The sequence below is a fragment of the Mixophyes fleayi genome, chromosome 11 (assembly GCF_038048845.1).
Source record: "Mixophyes fleayi isolate aMixFle1 chromosome 11, aMixFle1.hap1, whole genome shotgun sequence".
Taxonomy (NCBI): Eukaryota; Metazoa; Chordata; class Amphibia; order Anura; family Limnodynastidae; genus Mixophyes; species Mixophyes fleayi.
In genome coordinates this window covers 48,488,425-48,508,432 of record NC_134412.1, presented here as the reverse complement: position 1 = coordinate 48,508,432, position 20,008 = coordinate 48,488,425, and the positions used below count along the sequence as shown (strand labels likewise).

Genomic DNA, 20,008 nt, shown 5'->3' with positions numbered 1-20,008 from the left:
TGTGCCTGTGATCTAGCTCCTGCTACTGTTGCTGTTGCTGTTCCTGTCTACCCGCACAGAGCTGGATTAAGGCTTCGGGGGGCCCAGGGCACTTAAGACAGGGGGGCCCCTAAGATCTAAAATTAAGGGCATAGTGACACATCCTGCATTACATCACCTACAGCCCACAGTATGACACTTACAGCTCTCCCAGAGGGCTCGCTTAGGTTGTCTACATAAGAAAAATCATTGCTTCCACAAACTAAAATACTGTACATTAAAACAATCATCAAAACACCACATTAAAATGGGTATTGACACCACACTAAAAACTAGCAATGATATCACACATTAAAAATACCATTGATAACGTACACTAAAACTAGCAATGATACCACACGCTAAAACTAGCAATGATACCGCAAATTAAAATACCATTGATAATGCATCATTGGGCATGGCCAGGCCACCCTCCTACAGACAAAAAACCTGCATTGTTGTGTACACCATTGAACGGTCACCAAAAATTGTGATTCTCCCACTAGAATAACAATATTTCACAGACTTTGCTGCTCTCTCCTACCTGTTCTTCTCACTTTCACCACCTGTGCTGCAGGTTTCTTTAGTTGCTGCTTGTCTGAATCCTGGAATGTTAGGGGCCCTATTTGGGAAAAAAATGGGTACATTTAGAAAATTACAGCCACCCCCAGCGTTAAATCAGTACCACCCATGATTAATAATTAAGCCTTCCTCCAGCATTAAAATAATAGTATTCACATTTAATAAATAAGCCTATTTCCCTCCAAACAGCCCCAGCAATAAATTAATAGTATTTACATTTCAGAAATATACCTATTTCCCGCAACCGTCACTACCATTAAATAATTCATAGGCACATTTACTAAAGGGACCTCATTCTTCCCAAACTCACCCTTACATTCAGTAGCGCCCAAACCACCCCATCTTAAATTAATTAATTGTCCCCACTATTGTGCCTCTCCCCCCCCTTTTTCCTCATGCTGTGTTTATCCCCCTTTTTCCTTACTGTGCCTCTCTTCTCCCCCTTTTTCCTTACTGTGCCTCTCTTCTCCCCCTTTTTCCTCCATACTGTGCCTCTCTTCTCCCCCTTTTTTTCCTTACTGTGCCTCTCTTCTCCCCCTTTTTTCCTTACTGTGCCTCTCTTCTCCCCCTTTTTCCTCCATACTGTGCCTCTCTTCTCCCCCTTTTCCTCCATACTGTGCTTCTCTTCTCCCCCTTTTTTCCTTACTGTGCCTCTCTTCTCCCCCTTTTTTCCTTACTGTGCCTCTCTTCTCCCCCTTTTTTGCTTACTGTGCCTCTCTTCTCCCCCTTTTCCTCCATACTGTGCCTCTCTTCTCCCCCTTTTTTCCTTACTGTGCCTCTCTTCTCCCCCTTTTTTCCTTACTGTGCCTCTCTTCTCCCCCTTTTTCCTCCATACTGTGCCTCTCTTCTCCCCCTTTTTTTCCTTACTGTGCCTCTCTTCTCCCCCTTTTTTCCTTACTGTGCCTCTCTTCTCCCCCTTTTTCCTCCATACTGTGCCTCTCTTCTCCCCCTTTTCCTCCATACTGTGCCTCTCTTCTCCCCCTTTTTTCCTTACTGTGCCTCTCTTCTCCCCCTTTTTTCCATACTGTGCCTCTCTTCTCCCCCTTTTTTCCTTACTGTGCCTCTCTTCTCCCCCTTTTTTCCTTACTGTGCCTCTCTTCTCCCCCTTTTTCCTCCATACTGTGCCTCTCTTCTCCCCCTTTTTTCCTTACTGTGCCTCTCTTCTCCCCCTTTTCCTCCATACTGTGCCTCTCTTCTCCCCCTTTTTTCCTTACTGTGCCTCTCTTCTCCCCCTTTTTTCCTTACTGTGCCTCTCTTCTCCCCCTTTTTCCTCCATACTGTGCCTCTCTTCTCCCCCTTTTTTTCCTTACTGTGCCTCTCTTCTCCCCCTTTTTTCCTTACTGTGCCTCTCTTCTCCCCCTTTTTCCTCCATACTGTGCCTCTCTTCTCCCCCTTTTCCTCCATACTGTGCCTCTCTTCTCCCCCTTTTTTCCTTACTGTGCCTCTCTTCTCCCCCTTTTTTCCATACTGTGCCTCTCTTCTCCCCCTTTTTTCCTTACTGTGCCTCTCTTCTCCCCCTTTTTCCTCCATACTGTGCCTCTCTTCTCCCCCTTTTTTCCTTACTGTGCCTCTCTTCTCCCCCTTTTTTCCTTACTGTGCCTCTCTTCTCCCCCTTTTTTCCTTACTGTGCCTCTCTTCCCCTTTTTTCCTTACTGTGCCTCTCTTCTCCCCCTTTTTCCTCCATACTGTGCCTCTCTTCTCCCCCTTTTTTCCTTACTGTGCCTCTCTTCTCCCCCTTTTTTCCTTACTGTGCCTCTCTTCTCCCCCTTTTTTTTTTTACTTACCTTACTTTTAGCTTCTTTCTTCTCTTCTGTCTTCTTGTTTCTTTCCTGGTTCTCTCCGCGCTGCTTCTCACTGAATGACAGGCGTGCCTTGATGACGTCACGCCTGTCATTCAGTGTTAACAGTGCAGAGAGGGAGGAGGAGGGACGCCAGCGCCGCGGTGAGGTGAGTATCTTTTTTTTTTTTTTTTCTTTATTTCACTACCCTGCTCCCCCCACCAACGAAGGGGGCCCCGTACACGCCAGCCCGCAAGCCCCCCCCCTCCACCCAGGCGCCGCCACCGGGGGGGTCGGCATTGAAAAAAAAAAGACAGGAGAATAAAAAAAAAAAATCAGAGGTTAGGAGCGCGGCGGCGGGGGGCCCTCGGAGAGAGGGGGACCCGGGGCACGTGTCCCCTGTGCCCCCCTTAATCCGGCTATGTACCCGCATCTACTACACGTGTACCGACCTCAGCTTGCCCTCCACTACGCTTCTGCCTCAACTTCTACACCTCTCTGGGGCTTGAGTCATTAAGGAGAGCAAAGCATAAAAAAGGAGTAACTTTGCACCTGGGCAAAACCATGTTGCATTGGAGATAAATTTAAAATGTGGGGACAGATTATAGGGATAGAACATGTCCTAGATCAAATTTAAATTTCAGTATAAAAATAAAGCTATCAAGTATTTGTGTGCTAGATGAAAAAACAGCCAGTATTTAACCTATGTGCAAAATAATAAACTAATTTGCACCCCTTGCATTGTAACATGGTTTGTCCAAGGGAATATTTACTCCTCTTTTGCCTTACTCCTTAATGACTCATGTCCATCATGTGTAGGTGTTGAATTTGCTCTTGGTAAGGGACATATTTCAAAGGTAAGTGTATGTCAAAATAAGATGCATCTCAAAGGGAAGAGTTGTTTAACTTTCATCTAATGGCCCTATGCTCTAATGTACAGGCACCTGCATGCCTCTTATCTGCCTCTTGAAGTGCAAGACCATGCAGGTGTTAGATACATGCATCTTAAAATAATGGTGCAATTTGGGCATATGGGCAGTGGAACACATTTCACAAAATGTACAAACTTACAATATTCTAAAGCATTTACAACCAACTCTAAATGAAAGAAATGCAAATAGCTAGATGCATACAGATGTTGCACAGAAATGCAGCTACCAATGCCTGTTTTTGGAGATATTGTTACCACTAGGTAAATCTTACACTAGCACTTTATATTTGCTTTTTCTTATACAATCCTTCTAAAGCTGGGTACATACTACAGAAAATGTCTGTAGATGCGATTTCGGCAACTATTTTACCAACGGTTGAAAGTCACAATGGTCATGCAAACTCACGTGTACACACCTACACGATCTACTATCAGATCTGTTATCTTCATCTCATAACCATCTGTTGAAGATATTATGACACTATAGAGATCTGCCTACACTGCTGGTCGTAAGTGCATACACACTTCCGCATTTGACCGACATAGTCCCATGGTTGATCGTGATTTTTAGGAAGTTTATGAAACCAAATCAACAGAAGCGATATGCTTTGGTATGATAAAACCTTATCGTGGGAGTGTGCACACTAATGTAATATCTGACCAAATGGTCATTTATCGTGTGATCTGCTCAATAATGGCATGCATTTTCTGTAGTGTGTACCCAGCTTAAGACTAACATCTTTGCATTATGTGTAGAACTTTCTTGACATATGTCAGAGTACTTACATTCCTATTTGTAATCTTTAGTATTATTATTATTATTATAGAAGAACGGTTATCTACTGGTTTCTGTTTTTGTACATGTAATATGCCACATCTATTTGAATGTTGCTTTTTAACTTGTTTGCACAAAAATCAATAAAATTACACATGGTACTTTGGGTATTTGGTATGAGTTCGTTTTTGGGACTTTTTATCTATGCATTTCAGATATAAATTTATAATTGGAATAATGTTCTCCTATAGTAAAATATAAAGATATTAGGAATCTCATCAGAGTTCTGTAACCACATTTGTACATGTCACAGAACTTTGAGATGACTTCTATGTGCAAGGTGGGCAGCCTTGAGGTCAGCATGGTGGCTAAGTGGTTAGCACTTCTACCTCACAGCACTGGGGTCAAGAGTTCAATTCCCGACCATGGCCTGAGTTTGTATGTTCTCCCCGTGTTTGCGTGGGTTTTCCTCCGGGTGCTCCGGTTTCCTCCCACACTCCAAAAATGTACTAGTAGGTTAATTGGCTGCTATCAAAATTCACCCTAGTCTCTCTCTGTCTGTGTGTGTATATTAGGGAATTTGGACTGTAAGCTCCAATGGTGCTGGGACTAATATGAATGAGTTATCTGTACAGCACTGCTGAATCAGTGGCGCTATATAAATAAATGGTGATGAAGGTGATCATATACACATATGTCTACATATAAAATACATTTTAGTGGATCCATATAAAACATTGAGAGCACTATATTGAAGGCCAAGGCTATATTCAGGCCAGAACTTATTTTGCGACATTAGATTATATGTATATAGGATGAGTTACAGAAAACAACAAAATTTCCTTATAACATTTGGCATTGCTTTTCTTTAAATTACATTTGATCTTAAGATCGGATTTTACGTGTAAGGTCAAGCTGTAAGAAAATCTCTAAGTGGGTGACAACATGTTAAATACAATCAGATGTCTGAATGAATTGATAATAGAATTAGTGAAAAAATATTTATCTTAAGTCATTGAATGGAAGTTCTTTGAGTATATGTGTTCTATTCATTTGTATGTGTTTATATGTGAAGTGATCGTTCATTTTTAATCATCTTATTTTGTAAAAAGCTGGTTGATCAAAACATTTGTGCCATAATTAAGAATGTATTTAGTTTTATATAAAGCCAGTTGTTCATTCTAATAAATGAAACCCTTTTGCGTCTATGGCCAGCCTTAGAAATAAGATGGGCTCAGATTTCATTAGCAGATAGTTTAGTAAATTGTCCTCACACAATATGGGGTCGCTTGAGAATTTATCTTTTTTCCTTCAATTGACTGATAGATTTTGAAGCGTGTGATTAAAATCACAGAACTACATAAGAATTTTCTACAAATGTCTTTTCTACTAGTTCAAACTGTGTCTTTGAAGAAAACTTTTTAATTGCCCTTTAGCCTTTCAGACTCAACCTTTGACCCGCTTTTCCCTAGGCATACAGAGTGTCATACAAGTAGCATGTCTACCTCCTGTCCTATTAAGCTCTTACACAACATTAGCACTTTATCAGACATTTAATTTTTATACAGAAGCAATGCACTGACTGTAGTTTCCTGTGTGGTGATGTTGTAGACAGAGCTCATCATGGCTGCATTGCCACAGGTAGGTGCTGCAGTCACTTGTGAAGGTGTATTAAGATACCTTGCCTAATTTCAGTTTCAACTTTCAGGCTATGACTATGGATCATATGAGAACAAAAGATTCATGGTCTGCAGTATGAAATTTAGGACATGGTGTAACGAGCCGTTTATGGTGTAACGAGGCTTCAGGCACCGCCGCGACTCGCTTCCTCTGGTGCCCTCACGTCACTTCCGCTATGTCCCGGCTGTTGCCAATTCTACGGTCGGGACGCTCTTTGGTTGTAGCGCCGCATCCCGGAACCTAGGTCAGCCGGGCGCAAACTCCTGTATAGAGCACTCTCCTGAGCTCTGATGAGGGGAGCAGTGTGTAGGAGGTTTGTTTTACCCTACCCAGGAAAGCAGCTTTACGTTGTATCTATTAATTTAGCAAAAAGGTTGTTTCAATTCAGAATCATCATAGCTTACTTGTCAACAGTCAATATATTCATGGGACAGTCCCCACTTTCAGAAGTCAAAAAAGGCGGAGCGTCATCAGAAAGGGTGTGTTATAAGCAGGTCAGGGTGTGGTTTGGATGATAAGGGTATGGTCTCAGTTTTCCCAGTTTTTCAGTTGGGAAAGTTAGTAAGTATGTTATAGGGAATTACATGTTGGCAAAAATCTGGCAAATAATAGTCTCATTTGCTATATGAAATGTAGCCATTTACAAATAACAATTTTATAGTACTTATGAAAAACCAGCTTTAGCTCCGCTAGCATGAACACTAGTTATAATACTAATAATAATAGTAGTAATAATAGCCCTAATGTAAAATATATCACTGTTGTGTAAATGTTTATTCTATGCTGGCATGCGTACAATGTCCCCAATTATATATGTAAATATTTCATTAGAACTGGATTTCCTCTGTTCAATTTACAGGTACTCTGCCTGTTTTCATAATTCTTACAATTGACTGTTTTGTTTTAAGTCATCAAGCTGCCAATGCTAGCTAAATAAATGAATAAGGAAGGCATTAATTAGAGGATACTGCTCAGATTAATTGGTAGAAAATATTAATGTATTTTAAAGCTAACTTCAATATTTTTAACATATGCATGTTCTTAATACCATGGAGGACTGTGTGGCTGTACGGAGCAACATGAGACTGAAAGCACAGAGCTTCCGCTCATACCCATCTCTGAAGCCATTTTAGAATGGTGAAAGATAAATACTCCCACAAATATATCTATGACTAACCAGAGTATATCTGTAAGGATATATTTTATATACACAAAATTAGCCATCGCATTTCATATTTGCATACCCATTTCACTGCGGACACAGTTGATCATATTTAAAACTGCTTTCAGTATAATAAAATTTTGCCGCTGAAGAACAAATTTTTTTCCACATTATATGATGGGCCACATACTCACTTAGGAGCAAAGCAAAAATAATAAAGGTACTTTGGGAAAACCATGTTGCACTGCAGGTGAACAAATTTAAAATGTGAAGTTGGGAGGAAGCATGACCTAAATTGCAGTGTGAAAATAAAGCTGTCCAGTATTTGTGTGCTACATGCAAAACCAGCAGTTTTTTCCCTGCGTGCAAAATAAATAAAATGAGTTTGCATTTCATTTTTTTTTTGCTGTGCTAATGACTGTAAATGAGACCCTATGTCATACTTGCCTACTCTCCTGGCATTTCCAGGAGGTTCTCGAATTCTGGGGAGTCCTCCTGGACTCCCGGAAGAGTAGGAATCCTCCCGGAATGTTGTGGGGGCGTGGCTCAATGGCATACATTTGCGTTGTTAAGTCCCACCCATGCTAAACAATGCCATTAATTTGGCCTTTCCATAGCAATGGGTCGGGGCCGCTGAGACGTAATGGCGTCACCTTGCCCCCTAATACACATATCACACGATCTTCCCCAAGTTTCAAAAGTCTGCAAGTATCCTCTATGTAGCAAAAGTAAAGCAAAATGACCCTGTTTTGAGAAATTTAGTAAACAAATTCCCTGAGATAATATTTTCTAAATGTATGTAACTTCTCCTGTCTCTCAAAAATGTTGTTGAGATTCCAGTATTTCAGTTTTCTTTGTCATAGCTTGTAACACTTGTTGAAAATACCTGTTGGTATGTTACTGCAGATGGGTGTCTTTTTCTTTCATTAATTGTATTTATTTAACTTATCACTGGGTTTAAGGGTAATATATGGCCCTTTTGAAGGTCATAGGGCCACCCATGTGGCCCTTGAGGTGTTTCAGGTTGCCTGTCACTGCACTAATCGCACTAATTGAGACATCCCTTTAATTCAGGCATATATGTTTCTCTGCTCATGACCCTTCTTAGGCTTCCATGTAAGCATCTGTTTGCTTGTTGCTTTCTGTAGATCAGGGTTGTCCAACCCAGCGCGCCTGTAAATGTGGCCCAGAAGGAGTTTTGGTTGTGGTAAGGGGGCAGCACTATTAATGGAAAACAAAAATCCTGCAAAAAAAAGAAAAGAAAATACTTACCTTGCGGTCACACGGTCACATCAGCTGGTACTCCGGCTCCCTCCCTTGTTTCCTCCTCCGTGCGGTGCTCGCAGTGAATGTCGGGCGTGATGTCATCACGCTTAAACATCCATTGCGGAGCGCAGCACAGAGGAGTCACCCGCGCGAGAAGAACAATCAGCAGCACAGAATTGGAGAAAAAGAAGAGAAGAGGACAGGAGAACAAGCCGATTAAAAGGTAAGTTAAGGGGGATTTTTTTTATTATTTCAAGGGACGTTGACCAGTGAATAAAAGTCACCTGGTCCTGGAGCATCATGGACCTTATCTCCCTGTTACATACTTCTACTTGTAATACTAATGGAACATTATATATTATTCTCTTTGGCCCATTATAAGTTGTTATCCCTTAACTAATATAGTGGTGTAATTAGCAAAACAGGTCACAATTTGGGGTCACAGTGATGTATATGTCAGGTACCGCAGGCCTGGTCAGGGCACCCTGATATACAATGCCTGGCATAAATGCACTTTATTGATATTGCATAGAAACAATACAAAAAGTGATTATAGTATAATAACTAGAGAGGATTTTTTGAACAGGGCGATTGAAAGGTAAGTATAGGGGGATTTGAAAAAAAAGTGATATATATATATATATATATATATATCACTTTTTCTTCTCATATATATATATATATATATATATATATATATGTTAACTATGTTTTCTATGGTTTTTTGGATGATCAACTATCGTTATTGTTAGTGTATCTTATGTGCGGCCCAAACCAACTCGTCGTCTTCCAATGTGGCCCAGGGAAGCTAAAAGGTTGGACACCCCTGCTGTAGATGCTTGACCACATGCTGGTAATGTGCATCTATGCCTGGATGCATTCCTGGTGGAGTCTTCAGTATTCCCTATTTAAGACGAAGACTAAGGGGTCTTTTTATTAATGTGCAACGGTACTTCTTATTATGTATCACTGCATATCACATTTACTATGCTGGGGCTACTCAGGGAGAACCCCCTCCTACACAACAGTGTTTTTTGGCTTCACTAGAATCTGAACTACACATACGCAGCTAAAGATCACGCATACGTAGCTAAGGTTCACGCATGCGCATAGGATTCACTTAACAGGGGATTATACAAAGCCTTTCTGACTTCAGTGAACACCATAGAGACAGGTAAGCTAATGCCATCCTGGGATGGCGTTAGTTTACAGTGAAAAGCAATGCTTTTTGCTGTTTAATAAATGACTAACATCGCAGTCCCCATAGAGTTCTATGCGGACATTTTTGAGTGTTTGGGGGTCAGTTATATTCTACAAACTGTGCTTAAGTTGGTTAACACAACTGCTAAATTAGCTTCAGTCTTTACGATACTTAAGATTTGTTATACCTTACGTGACTTATTAGCCACAGAATGCAGGTCCTCAGCCATTTGAAACATTTCCATCATATTGTGTTGGTTTTCACTTCCGGGAAACTACAATATTTGCTTGAGGGTGGTGCAGTTATAGACTGGGCTTCAGCTGTTTGTAATGCCGGAGCCCAGGGAGCTGTACAGTAACTTACAAAGTCTTGTCTGGAGATTGTGGGAAGCTGAATAAGAGTATAAGAGACTTTTTTTTTTGTGCTGCCTTCTGTAAAATTATCGAGTGCCCACTTTATTAGCTACATCTACCTAATAGCAAGGTACTTCGCGTTTTGTCCTCAGAATATCAAGAATTTTCCTGACCATGGAATCAACAAATGTTGACCCCAATGTGTTAATTTTCTCAAATTAGTTAGTGGTACATAAATTATTAGATATAGCAATTTTATAATCATATTTAATTTTTAAAGCACCAACATATCATGCAGCGCTTTATAGAAAATGCTTTAATCATTCACTTCAGTCCATGCCCCAGTGGAGCTTACAGTCTAATTTCTCTACCACACAAATACATATACACTAGGGTTAATTTAATCAGAAAGCAGTATGTTTTTGGGCTGTTGTTGTAATGAAAAACATGGCCCCAGCTCTGCGAGGCAGAAGTGCTACTCCCTGAGCCACCATTCTGCCAATGTATACTCTGAGTATCTCATTCCATCTTTTCCCTCATGGATATTTTTTATTGTTTAACTGTTCCCATTAGTGTGAAGCTCCAAGAACTAGGACTTATCAGACTATGCAGTGTTTAAGTTCTCCAGTGTCCAGTATTTAGGTTACGTAGCACACTGTATTCATACTTCATTTCTTTGACAGGAGTCTAATACCATATCTCATTTGTGATAAGGTACAAGTAATGTGTCCTCTTCAGTCTCTACTATAACATTGTTTTATGGTGAAAACAGTAGTTTGCACCATAGTAACAGTAGAAAGGAAAAATGCTTTACAATTTAAGTAAAGCATTTTTCCTGTTGTATGTGTGTGTTTTAAAAAAAAGAAAGTTAGTTTTGTTGTTTTCTATACTTTTATTTTTAAAATAACATTATTATTATTTTTTTCCCCAAGTCCGCTGTCCTTGTGATATTTTCTTGTTAAATGGGCAGTACAAAATTTTCTATAAAATCTTTCATAATGCCCAATATGGTAATGCCCTGTCTGTGTGTCTGATTCATATTTTAAAGTTTAATTTGGGAGGAAGGGAGGGGGTAATTCCCGGGCAATGGCCTGATATTGCATTGTATATGTCCTGAATACAACAGCGATGACCAGTAATAATAATCTGAGCAAAATGGTCTGATCAATACCGGCGGCGTCGGTAATTTCCTGTGTGTGCAGTCCTCTTCCACACTAATAGGCTTGCCTGAAGTTATCTAGCGCCATCCCATATAGGGTCCGCTTCAGGCACTGATGAATGACGGTTATATTTGTTAAAAAATGTGCGACTTATTTAGTAGATAATCAAAAAGTAAAACCATTTATTTTATTATGTTTGCTCCAACCATATATAACCATATCAACATTTTTATATTTTACATTACAATTTTACAAACAGTGGTAGAGCACATATTGCACAATACTATACTCAGTTTCCTACTCTCCCATAATGTCTGGGAGACTCCTGGATTATTGACAGGTCTTTCCGGACTCCTGGTGGAGTAACCCATTCTCCCTGAAGATCTTTCACCATCCTGCCTAGTGGTCGGGTCATAATGACGTTGGTCGCATTCCCAAGCCCAACAACCTGAGTGATCAGAGACATGATGATGCGGTTTGTGGCATCATATTTTTGTCCCACAACTTGCATCATCAAGCCTCACCCATGGCCACTTTTCATACCTTCTCCTGGAAAGTGGTATGCTGAAGATGATGTAAGTAAATGTTTACTAGGTATATGGGAGAAGTGAAAATCAGATAGGGAGTCTTGACAAGAGGTATGAGACCTATTGCTTTATAATTATAGTTGCAGTGTACAAAGAGGTTTCAGGTGTTTCAAGCTGCTGTAGTTTCCTATGTCTGCAGGTTCAGACATATCACGGTTCTACCTCCCTCATTTCACACTCTGCTACTCCTGCTTCCCTTCAGTAGGACCTGATCCGTAGACAGGTTACAGCATGGCAGTTCTAACTGAGAGAAATGGAGTGTCTGACAGTTGTTTTGTTGTCATTCAATGGTCACACCTCAGGACAAAGCAGAAACTACATCTGAGTAGCTGAGTATGTTGTGATTATATGTGGTGCCTTTTCAGTTCACTGAGAATATGAAGCACTTAGATGTAAGGAAATGCATTGAAGATGTAAGCAACATCCATTCAAAGCTATAATAAAGGGACATCACAAAACTATTTCATGGTCATTTACTAAGGGCATCACACGACTGAAAGGTCTGTATACTTTTGTGCTCAAGTGTGACCATATTTGTCCTTCAAATGGAGGTATTTATAAAAACTGATGCTTTGGCTTCTATGAGTTGCTCTGAAAACAATTTGGCACTTTTCGTGCTTTAATCTAATTGTTAATATCTGATTGCTGTGCATTACAGCACCTTTTCCCCTTGTACTGTTATGTATGTTTTTCATAACAAAATGATGTTTCTATATCTGAAAACTTTCATGTTCAAAACAGATGGCAATGTACAGCCAAGAACAGAATTCTTTTTACACAATAATTTGGCTATTAGAGGAATTGTTCGTTTACTGGCTTATTTACATATAAAATGTTGGAAATAGTACATTCACCACAAGCAAAGATCTTAAAAACTGATAGCTAGCAGGTGTTCCTTGTAAAGTACTCTCTCCCAGATCTTTATAAATTCTCTAAAACAAAAACCTATCATTGCATATCCTAGCTGTGACTGTTAGCTAAATTTCTCTCCCCCATCCCTTCAGCACTTTGGAAAAAAATCTGGTATACAACAGAAGAAGATCTGGTATACAACAAAAGAAGATCTGGTATACAACGAAGAAGAAATTAACTATTATCTCCATGATAGAGACCACGTATTTAATCAAGTATCGGCTCCCTTGCTCTTTACAGAGAGCAGATCTCAACGATCCCAACCTTCTGTATCTTGAACTTATTCCTCGACCCATGCACGGTGAGCAGGCCCTCCTCACACATACATGCTTCCTCATCAACAATACAGTGTACCCTTCACTTTAGCCCATTGCTAACAGACACCTTATAAGACTCTTCAATATAAGCTGATAAGGACAATGTTTCTTCCCTACTAGTCCTGTACACCGACCCTTGCTTTTAAAATAATTGTTTGTGTTCTATTGTTTTGCTGTATTGTTTATCTTTTAAATTAATCTGTAATTACTATATTGGACTTACTTTTCTGCTATTTGTATGTTTATTTTGACAACTCAAAATGAAGAATTATAAAATATAAAAAACAAAACAAAAAACTGAACAAAAATACATGCAGCATCTACACCCAATGAAATTATATACACATTCAGAGAGGAGTAGTTTTCATAAGACTCGTTGCTTGCAGTGAATGCACAAAAGGCAAGACCTGTGAGTAACGATTATTGTTTCATCAACTAAGCAAGCTGTAAGGGTAAAAACAATTGTTATTAGGTTCTGTGTGTAAAGTAGCAGATTCCAAGACTGATAACATGAAAATAGCCCCTACTTACAAGTAGATGAAATTACATAGTGCATTCACAAGGAATCAGATACTCTCCTGGGGGCAGTTTAGTCGATAGACATAGAAATACACATTCACAGGAACAAGTTTTCAGTATTTCACTGTGCTCTGCTAATTTGTCAAAATACAAACAAAACTTCATTCTCAAGATGACTACAAGCAGAACATATTTTTCCTTTCATGCAATTAAAATCTCTCCTCATCTGAGCGATATATAGCGGAGTTGGGCTTTCAGATCCACCAATTCCATTTTTTTAAATTAAATTGTAGAATAAATTGGATTCAAATATTAATATATTTGTAAAAATATTTGCTTTTGCAAAAATTATTTATCCTAAGAATAGAGCATTTTTCCATTCATTTTATGTGTACTCACCATCCTGAGTATTCGTTTTGTTTTTTGCCTAGAAATGTGCTCAGCTTTCCATTGAATATCTAGTTGTTAGCAAGCAGGAGTAATAATCCTGCGCTCTGAAAAAGCATTGTGTTCACAAACAAATGCCTTGCAAAAAAATGGGCCTAGAGATGGCGTATGTTCCTTTGTGGTAAATGACGCGTTTCAGTGTCCATACTCCTCCCATGCTGCAGATGAACTGTCAAATCATGTTGTGTTAAACTCACCCATGTGACCTTGATCACACCTATGGTCACCGCAGATCTGACCATTTGTCACGGGCACTAGGAGTCTTTACCCAGGGATCACCAGGTGATAGGCTTACCAGAGCAGTATAGGTGGTAATATGGTACTCTGGTAGCAGGGTGATCACGGAACAGGAAATAGCAGATGATGAGATGCTCAGGAAAGTCTATGACTAGCAGCACTGGCAATATGGAGGTAGTAATACACGAGGAACTGTATGGACAAAGGACACGTGAAGGTAGTCAGTGGTCTGCGGTAGCAAGTTGTACCACTGCTATAGTGAGGAGGAATGTCCAACAGAAACGAGGAGGTGATGAGAGTCAGCGGTCTGCGGATAGCAAGTTGTACCGCTGTCTGAGTGAAGGAATGGAATCCAAGTGGAGGTATCCGGGGAGTCAGTGGTCTGCGTTAGCAAGTTGTACCACTGCTATGTGAGAGGATACTGGAACAGGTGAAACTGTAAACAGGAGTCAGTGGTCTGCCACTAGCAAGTGGTACTACTGAATATATATGTGAGGAGGTGCACGGGGAGAGACTGCAACACAATATATACACGGACACCTTGACTTTGATCCACAGTAATATGCACAATATAAATGTATAAATGACTGAACAACACTGCCAATATAGAAAGTCTCTTGAAGCAATCCGGCATGAGATAACACAGTCAATGATGGCAATAGACTCAGCGGATAGTACACTCCAGAGGAGAACCAACACAGTCCAGCAAGGTATGCAATACACAGCACAGTCAATGGGAAGTATGCATACCGTGGTTCAGGAGAAGGCAGTCAGACAGGAGTGCAGAGATACCTGAAGGGCAGGAGGCCAGCAGGATACAAGTCCCTGGATGGGTGAAGCAGGGGTCTATCAGGTGCAGCGCACAGGTAGGTAGACCAGCAGGGAACACAGGAAGGCGTGGAGAGCGGATCAGCAGTAGATGGATGAGTAGCGCTGAGAAGTAACAGCAGCGGGTCTCTGCGGGAACACGGAGGTAACCAATAGCAACCAGCAGGTGCAGTAACGATGGGACACCGGAGCAGAGTTGAACTGGAACAGATGATCACGGAGAGTAGCGGGTAGCAATAGTGGCAGCAGACTCAAGGAAACACGGTAGAGTTGACAAGGACTGAAGACTGAAGCGCACAGAGGCAGCGGATAGGAATCAGTTAAACAGTCGCGATGAAACACAGACGGGTTGCAGGTTGAAGACTGTAGTGCACGGAGGCAGCGGATAGGAATCAGCTAGCAGTCACGATGATGAAACACAGACGAGTTGCAGGTTGAAGACTGTAGTGCACGGAGGCAGCGGATAGGCATCAGCTAACAGTCCCAATGATACATGGTAGAGTTGAAGTGATTAGAAGACTGTAGTGCACGGAGGCAGCGGATAGGAATCAGCTCACAGTCACGATGATACAGTAGATGGTAGAAGTGGTATGGGAACCACAGTAGCAGAAGTGGTTTGGAAACCACAGAGGTAGAAGTGGTTTGGAAACCACAGGAATCAGCAGGGCTGAATAAACAAGGAAACACAGGAACACCTTCAGAGACTCATGGGGAATGAGACTCCAAGATCAGGCAACGTGGTGTTGACCACAGGTGCTTAATATAGGGAGGTTGCCTGATCTGCCAATTAAGTTAAAGGAACATACACTGAAGGTTTGGAAAGGGCTGCGCATGCGCAGTCCCTCAGGATGGAGGACGGCCACGGTTCCTAAATGTCCGGGAAGAAGCACTCACAGTCCGGTGAGTGACAGTACCCCCCCTTTTAAAGGTGGGCACAGAACGCCTGGAACCGGGCTTGTCCGGATTTTTGGAATAAAACTTCTTCAGAAGGGCAGGAGCATTAAGATCTTCAGCTTTGATCCATGAACGCTCTTCAGGACCAAAGCCCTTCCAATGAACGAGGAAACGGAGGACTCCTCGCGAAATTTTTGCATCCAATACCTCAGTAATCTCGAAATCCTCCTCCTGATGAACTTGAACTGGCTGCGGTGCTGAGGAAGGAGTCGAGAAACGGTTGATGATGAGAGGTTTGAGCAAGGACACATGGAAGGCATTGGAAATCCGAAGATTCTTAGGAAGAAGAAGTTTAACACATACTGGATTGATAACTTGAATGATCCTATATGGACCAATAAAACGAGGGGCGAATTTCATAGATGGAACCTTCAAACGAATATTTTTGGTAGATAACCAGACACGATCTCCAATTTTTAGTGGTGGAATAGCCCGCCTCTTCTTATCTGCGAAAGACTTATATTTGTTAGATGTCTTCTTTAAACAGGTTTTGACCTGAGACCAGATATTTTTGAAGGTCTGACAAGCAGTCTCCACAGCAGGAACTTGGGTGGGCGGGAGGGCAGGAAATTCCGGAAAAGACGGATGGTGACCGTAGACCACAAAGAATGGAGTTTTGGATGATGACTCATGGTACATGTTGTTATGGGCGAATTCAGCCCAAGGGAGCAATTCTACCCAGTTGTCTTGGTTGGCTGAAGAGAACATCCTAATAAAAGTCTCAAGATCTTGATTGACTCGTTCCGTTTGTCCGTTAGATTGCGGATGGTAAGACGATGAGAGTGCTAATCGTATGCCCAAGGTTTTACAAAGGGCCCGCCAGAATCTGGAAACGAATTGTACTCCTCTATCTGACACAATCTCAGACGGACATCCATGGATGCGGAAGATTTCTTTAATGAAATGTTCAGCCAGAGTAGACGAGGAAGGTAAACCGGACAGAGGGACGAAATGAGCCATCTTCGAAAATCTGTCTACCACTACCCAAATAGTATTGTGATTCTTACTTGGTGGCAAATCAGTAACGAAATCCATACTAATATGGGTCCAAGGCTTGGACGGAATGGGTAGTGGTCGCAGCAACCCTGCTGGAGTTCTGCGGGAGGATTTGAACTGAGAACATAAATCACAGGAAGCAATAAACTCTTTGACGTCTCTCCTCATTGAAGGCCACCAGTAACTACGAGAGAGAATCTCAAAGGTCTTATGTTCACCGGCGTGTCCAGAAAAACGAGAGGCATGGAACCACGAAAGGATTTTCCTCCTCAGAGTAGGAGGCACGAGGGTCTTCCCAAATGGTAGCATTTTGGTGGATGAAGCAGCCAGAGAAATACATTTGGGGTCTAGAATAGCATGGTTGGGAACCTCTTCTACATCAGAGGACGTCACAAAAGCTCGAGATAGAGCGTCAGCTTTCTTGTTCTTAGCAGCTGGTTTGAAGGTTATAATTAATTCAAAACGGGAAAAGAAAAGAGACCATCTTGCTTGACGAGGGTTCAAGCATTGAGCAGATTGCAAATATGACAAGTTCTTATGATCCGTGAAGATCGTCACCGGATGGCGAGCTCCTTCCAACAAGTATCTCCATTCCTCTAATGCAGCTTTGATGGCCAGCAACTCCTTGTCCCCGATAGTATAGTTTTTCTCTGCGGGCAGAAGACCCCGAGAGTAGAAGGCACAAGGATGTAATTTTTGTTGCTCCGAGCGTTGGGAGAGAATAGCTCCTAAGCCCACATTAGAGGCATCTACTTCTAGGAAGAAGGGGAGTGTCACATCAGGTTGTCGCAGAATGGGAGCAGACGAGAAGGACTCTTTGAGAATTTGAAAGGCTTGGAGAGCCTCAGATGACCATTGCTTAGTATTAGCCCCTTTCCGAGTTAGGGCCACAATAGGAGATGCAATGGATGAGAAGTCTTGAATGAAGCGTCTATAGTAATTGGCAAAACCTAAAAAACGCTGGATGGCACGAAGAGTAGTTGGCTGAGGCCAATGTAGTACAGCATTTACTTTGTCTGGATCCATCTTCAGGCCAACTCCGGAAACTATATACCCCAAGAATGGAATCTGGGGTAACTCGAATGAACATTTTTCCAATTTACAGAACAACGAGTTTTTCCGTAGTCTGGAGAGGACCTCTGCCACATGTTGGTGATGAGAAGGCAGGTCCTGTGAGAAGATCAATATGTCGTCCAGGTAGACAACGACACATACATATAATAAGTCCCGAAAGATCTCATTGATGAAACCCTGGAAAACCGCGGGGGCATTACACAGCCCGAAGGGCATTACTAAATATTCGTAATGCCCATCTCTGGTGTTAAACGCGGTCTTCCATTCGTCACCGGAACGGATTCTAATTAAATTGTAGGCACCACGAAGATCCAACTTAGTAAATATCCGAGCTCCCTTGATGCGATCAAATAGCTCAGTGATCAGCGGAATGGGATACCGATTCTTGATAGTAATGGCGTTGAGTCCACGAAAATCTATACAAGGGCGTAATGATCCATCCTTCTTTTTGACGAAGAAGAACCCAGCTCCAGCGGGAGAGGTGGAAGGTCGAATGAACCCACGCTGGAGATTCTCCTGTATGTACTCAGATGTGGCTTGAGTTTCAGGTAACGAGAGAGGATAGACCCGACCCCTGGGAGGAGTCTTGCCAGGTAGAAGGTCGATCGGACAATCCCAAGAACGATGAGGAGGAAGACGTTCAGACTGAGCTTTATCAAACACATCGGCAAATGAAGCATACTGAGGAGGGAGTCCCGGGGAGGAAGATGAGATGGAAGATTGCTGTACTTTAAGAGGAATAACTTGAGAGAGACAACGATGGTGACATTCAGGCCCCCAAGACGTAACTTGAGGGGTGCGCCAGTCAATCTGGGGAGAGTGACATTGAAGCCATGGAAGGCCTAAGACAATCGGACTTGTCGTAACAGGAAGAATTAAAAACGAAATTTCTTCATGGTGTAGTACACCAATCTGAAGGGTTACTGGAGACGTACTCTGGGTGATGAGACCATTGATGAGACGTGATCCATCTATAGCCGTCACAGTAATGGGTGTTTTTAAAGTGATCACTGGTAGGGACCATTGATTCACTAGTGATTTAGAAATGAAATTTCCTGCTGCTCCGGAATCAATCAATGCCTGTGACTCAAAGGATTTGGTAGCAAAGGAAATCGTAACATCGAAAGCGCAGACTTTAGATTTCATAGACAATGGAGAGGACTCCAGGGACCCTAACTTCACCTCTCCAGAACTAGTTAGGGCCTGGCATTTCCCGATTTCTTAGGGCAAGAACTGAGCATATGTGTGGAATCAGCACAATAGATACAGAGTCTATTCTTTACTCTTCGTTTCCTCTCTTCTAAAGATAATTTGGAACGTCCTATCTCCATGGGAATCACAGAAGGTGAAACTGGACGAAATTGAGGGTTTAAACGAAGAGGTGCTTTAGCAGCAGTTGTTTTCTCAGATTCTCTTTCACGAAATCTCATGTCTACACGATGGCAAAGAGAGATCAAATCTTCTAGTGACGAAGGAAGCTCTTGGGTAGTCAGTGCATCTTTAATTTTATCGGAGAGCCCCTGCCAGAAGGCGGCAACTAATGCTTCAGTGTTCCACTGAAGTTCAGAGGCTAAGATCCTAAATTGAATGACATACTGTCCTACTGTATGGGAGCCTTGTCGCAAACGAAGAATGCTGGAAGCAGCGGAGGTCACACGACCTGGTTCATCGAACACACTTCGGAACGTGGAAATGAATTTGGCACTATCTTGTAGAATTGGATCGTTTCTCTCCCACAGAGGGGAGGCCCAAGCCAGGGCTTGTCCAGAAAACAATGAGATAAGATAGGCCACTCTGGAACGATGGGTAGAAAAATTTTGAGGTTGGAGTTCAAAATGGACTGAACATTGGTTAAGGAAACCTCTACAAGTTTTGGGGTCCCCGTCATATTTTGACGGAGTAGGCAGGTGAAGCGTAGGAGCTGTAGACACCTGGGATGGCACTGGGGAAACGGAGGAAAGCACAGGAGCTTCAATACTAGCTGTAACAGTCTGTCCAGATGTTCCTTGGGAGGTTAACGATTGGTAACATTGAAGTAACAGCTGTTGGCGAGCATCCTGTTGCTCCACACGGCTGACCAGATGCTGCAGCATCTCTTTAGCAGTAGGTTCCGTATCTGGGTCTGTCATGGCCTGATCTTACTGTCACGGGCACTAGGAGTCTTTACCCAGGGATCACCAGGTGATAGGCTTACCAGAGCAGTATAGGTGGTAATATGGTACTCTGGTAGC

General features: G+C 41.9%; 1 protein-coding gene and 1 long non-coding RNA gene across 9 annotated transcripts in view; one reads left to right on the top strand and one right to left on the bottom strand.

The window, feature by feature from the left end:
• Nucleotides 1–5,831, bottom strand: part of LOC142107356 (uncharacterized) — a 17,985-nt gene extending 12,154 nt beyond the window's left edge. Inside the window, exon 1 of the long non-coding RNA XR_012679949.1 lies at nt 5,668–5,831. This is a non-coding gene — a long non-coding RNA (uncharacterized LOC142107356). The remainder of the gene's footprint in view (nt 1–5,667) is intronic.
• Nucleotides 1–20,008, top strand: part of NECTIN1 (nectin cell adhesion molecule 1) — a 325,802-nt gene that overhangs the window by 28,040 nt on the left and 277,754 nt on the right. The window lies entirely within an intron of this gene.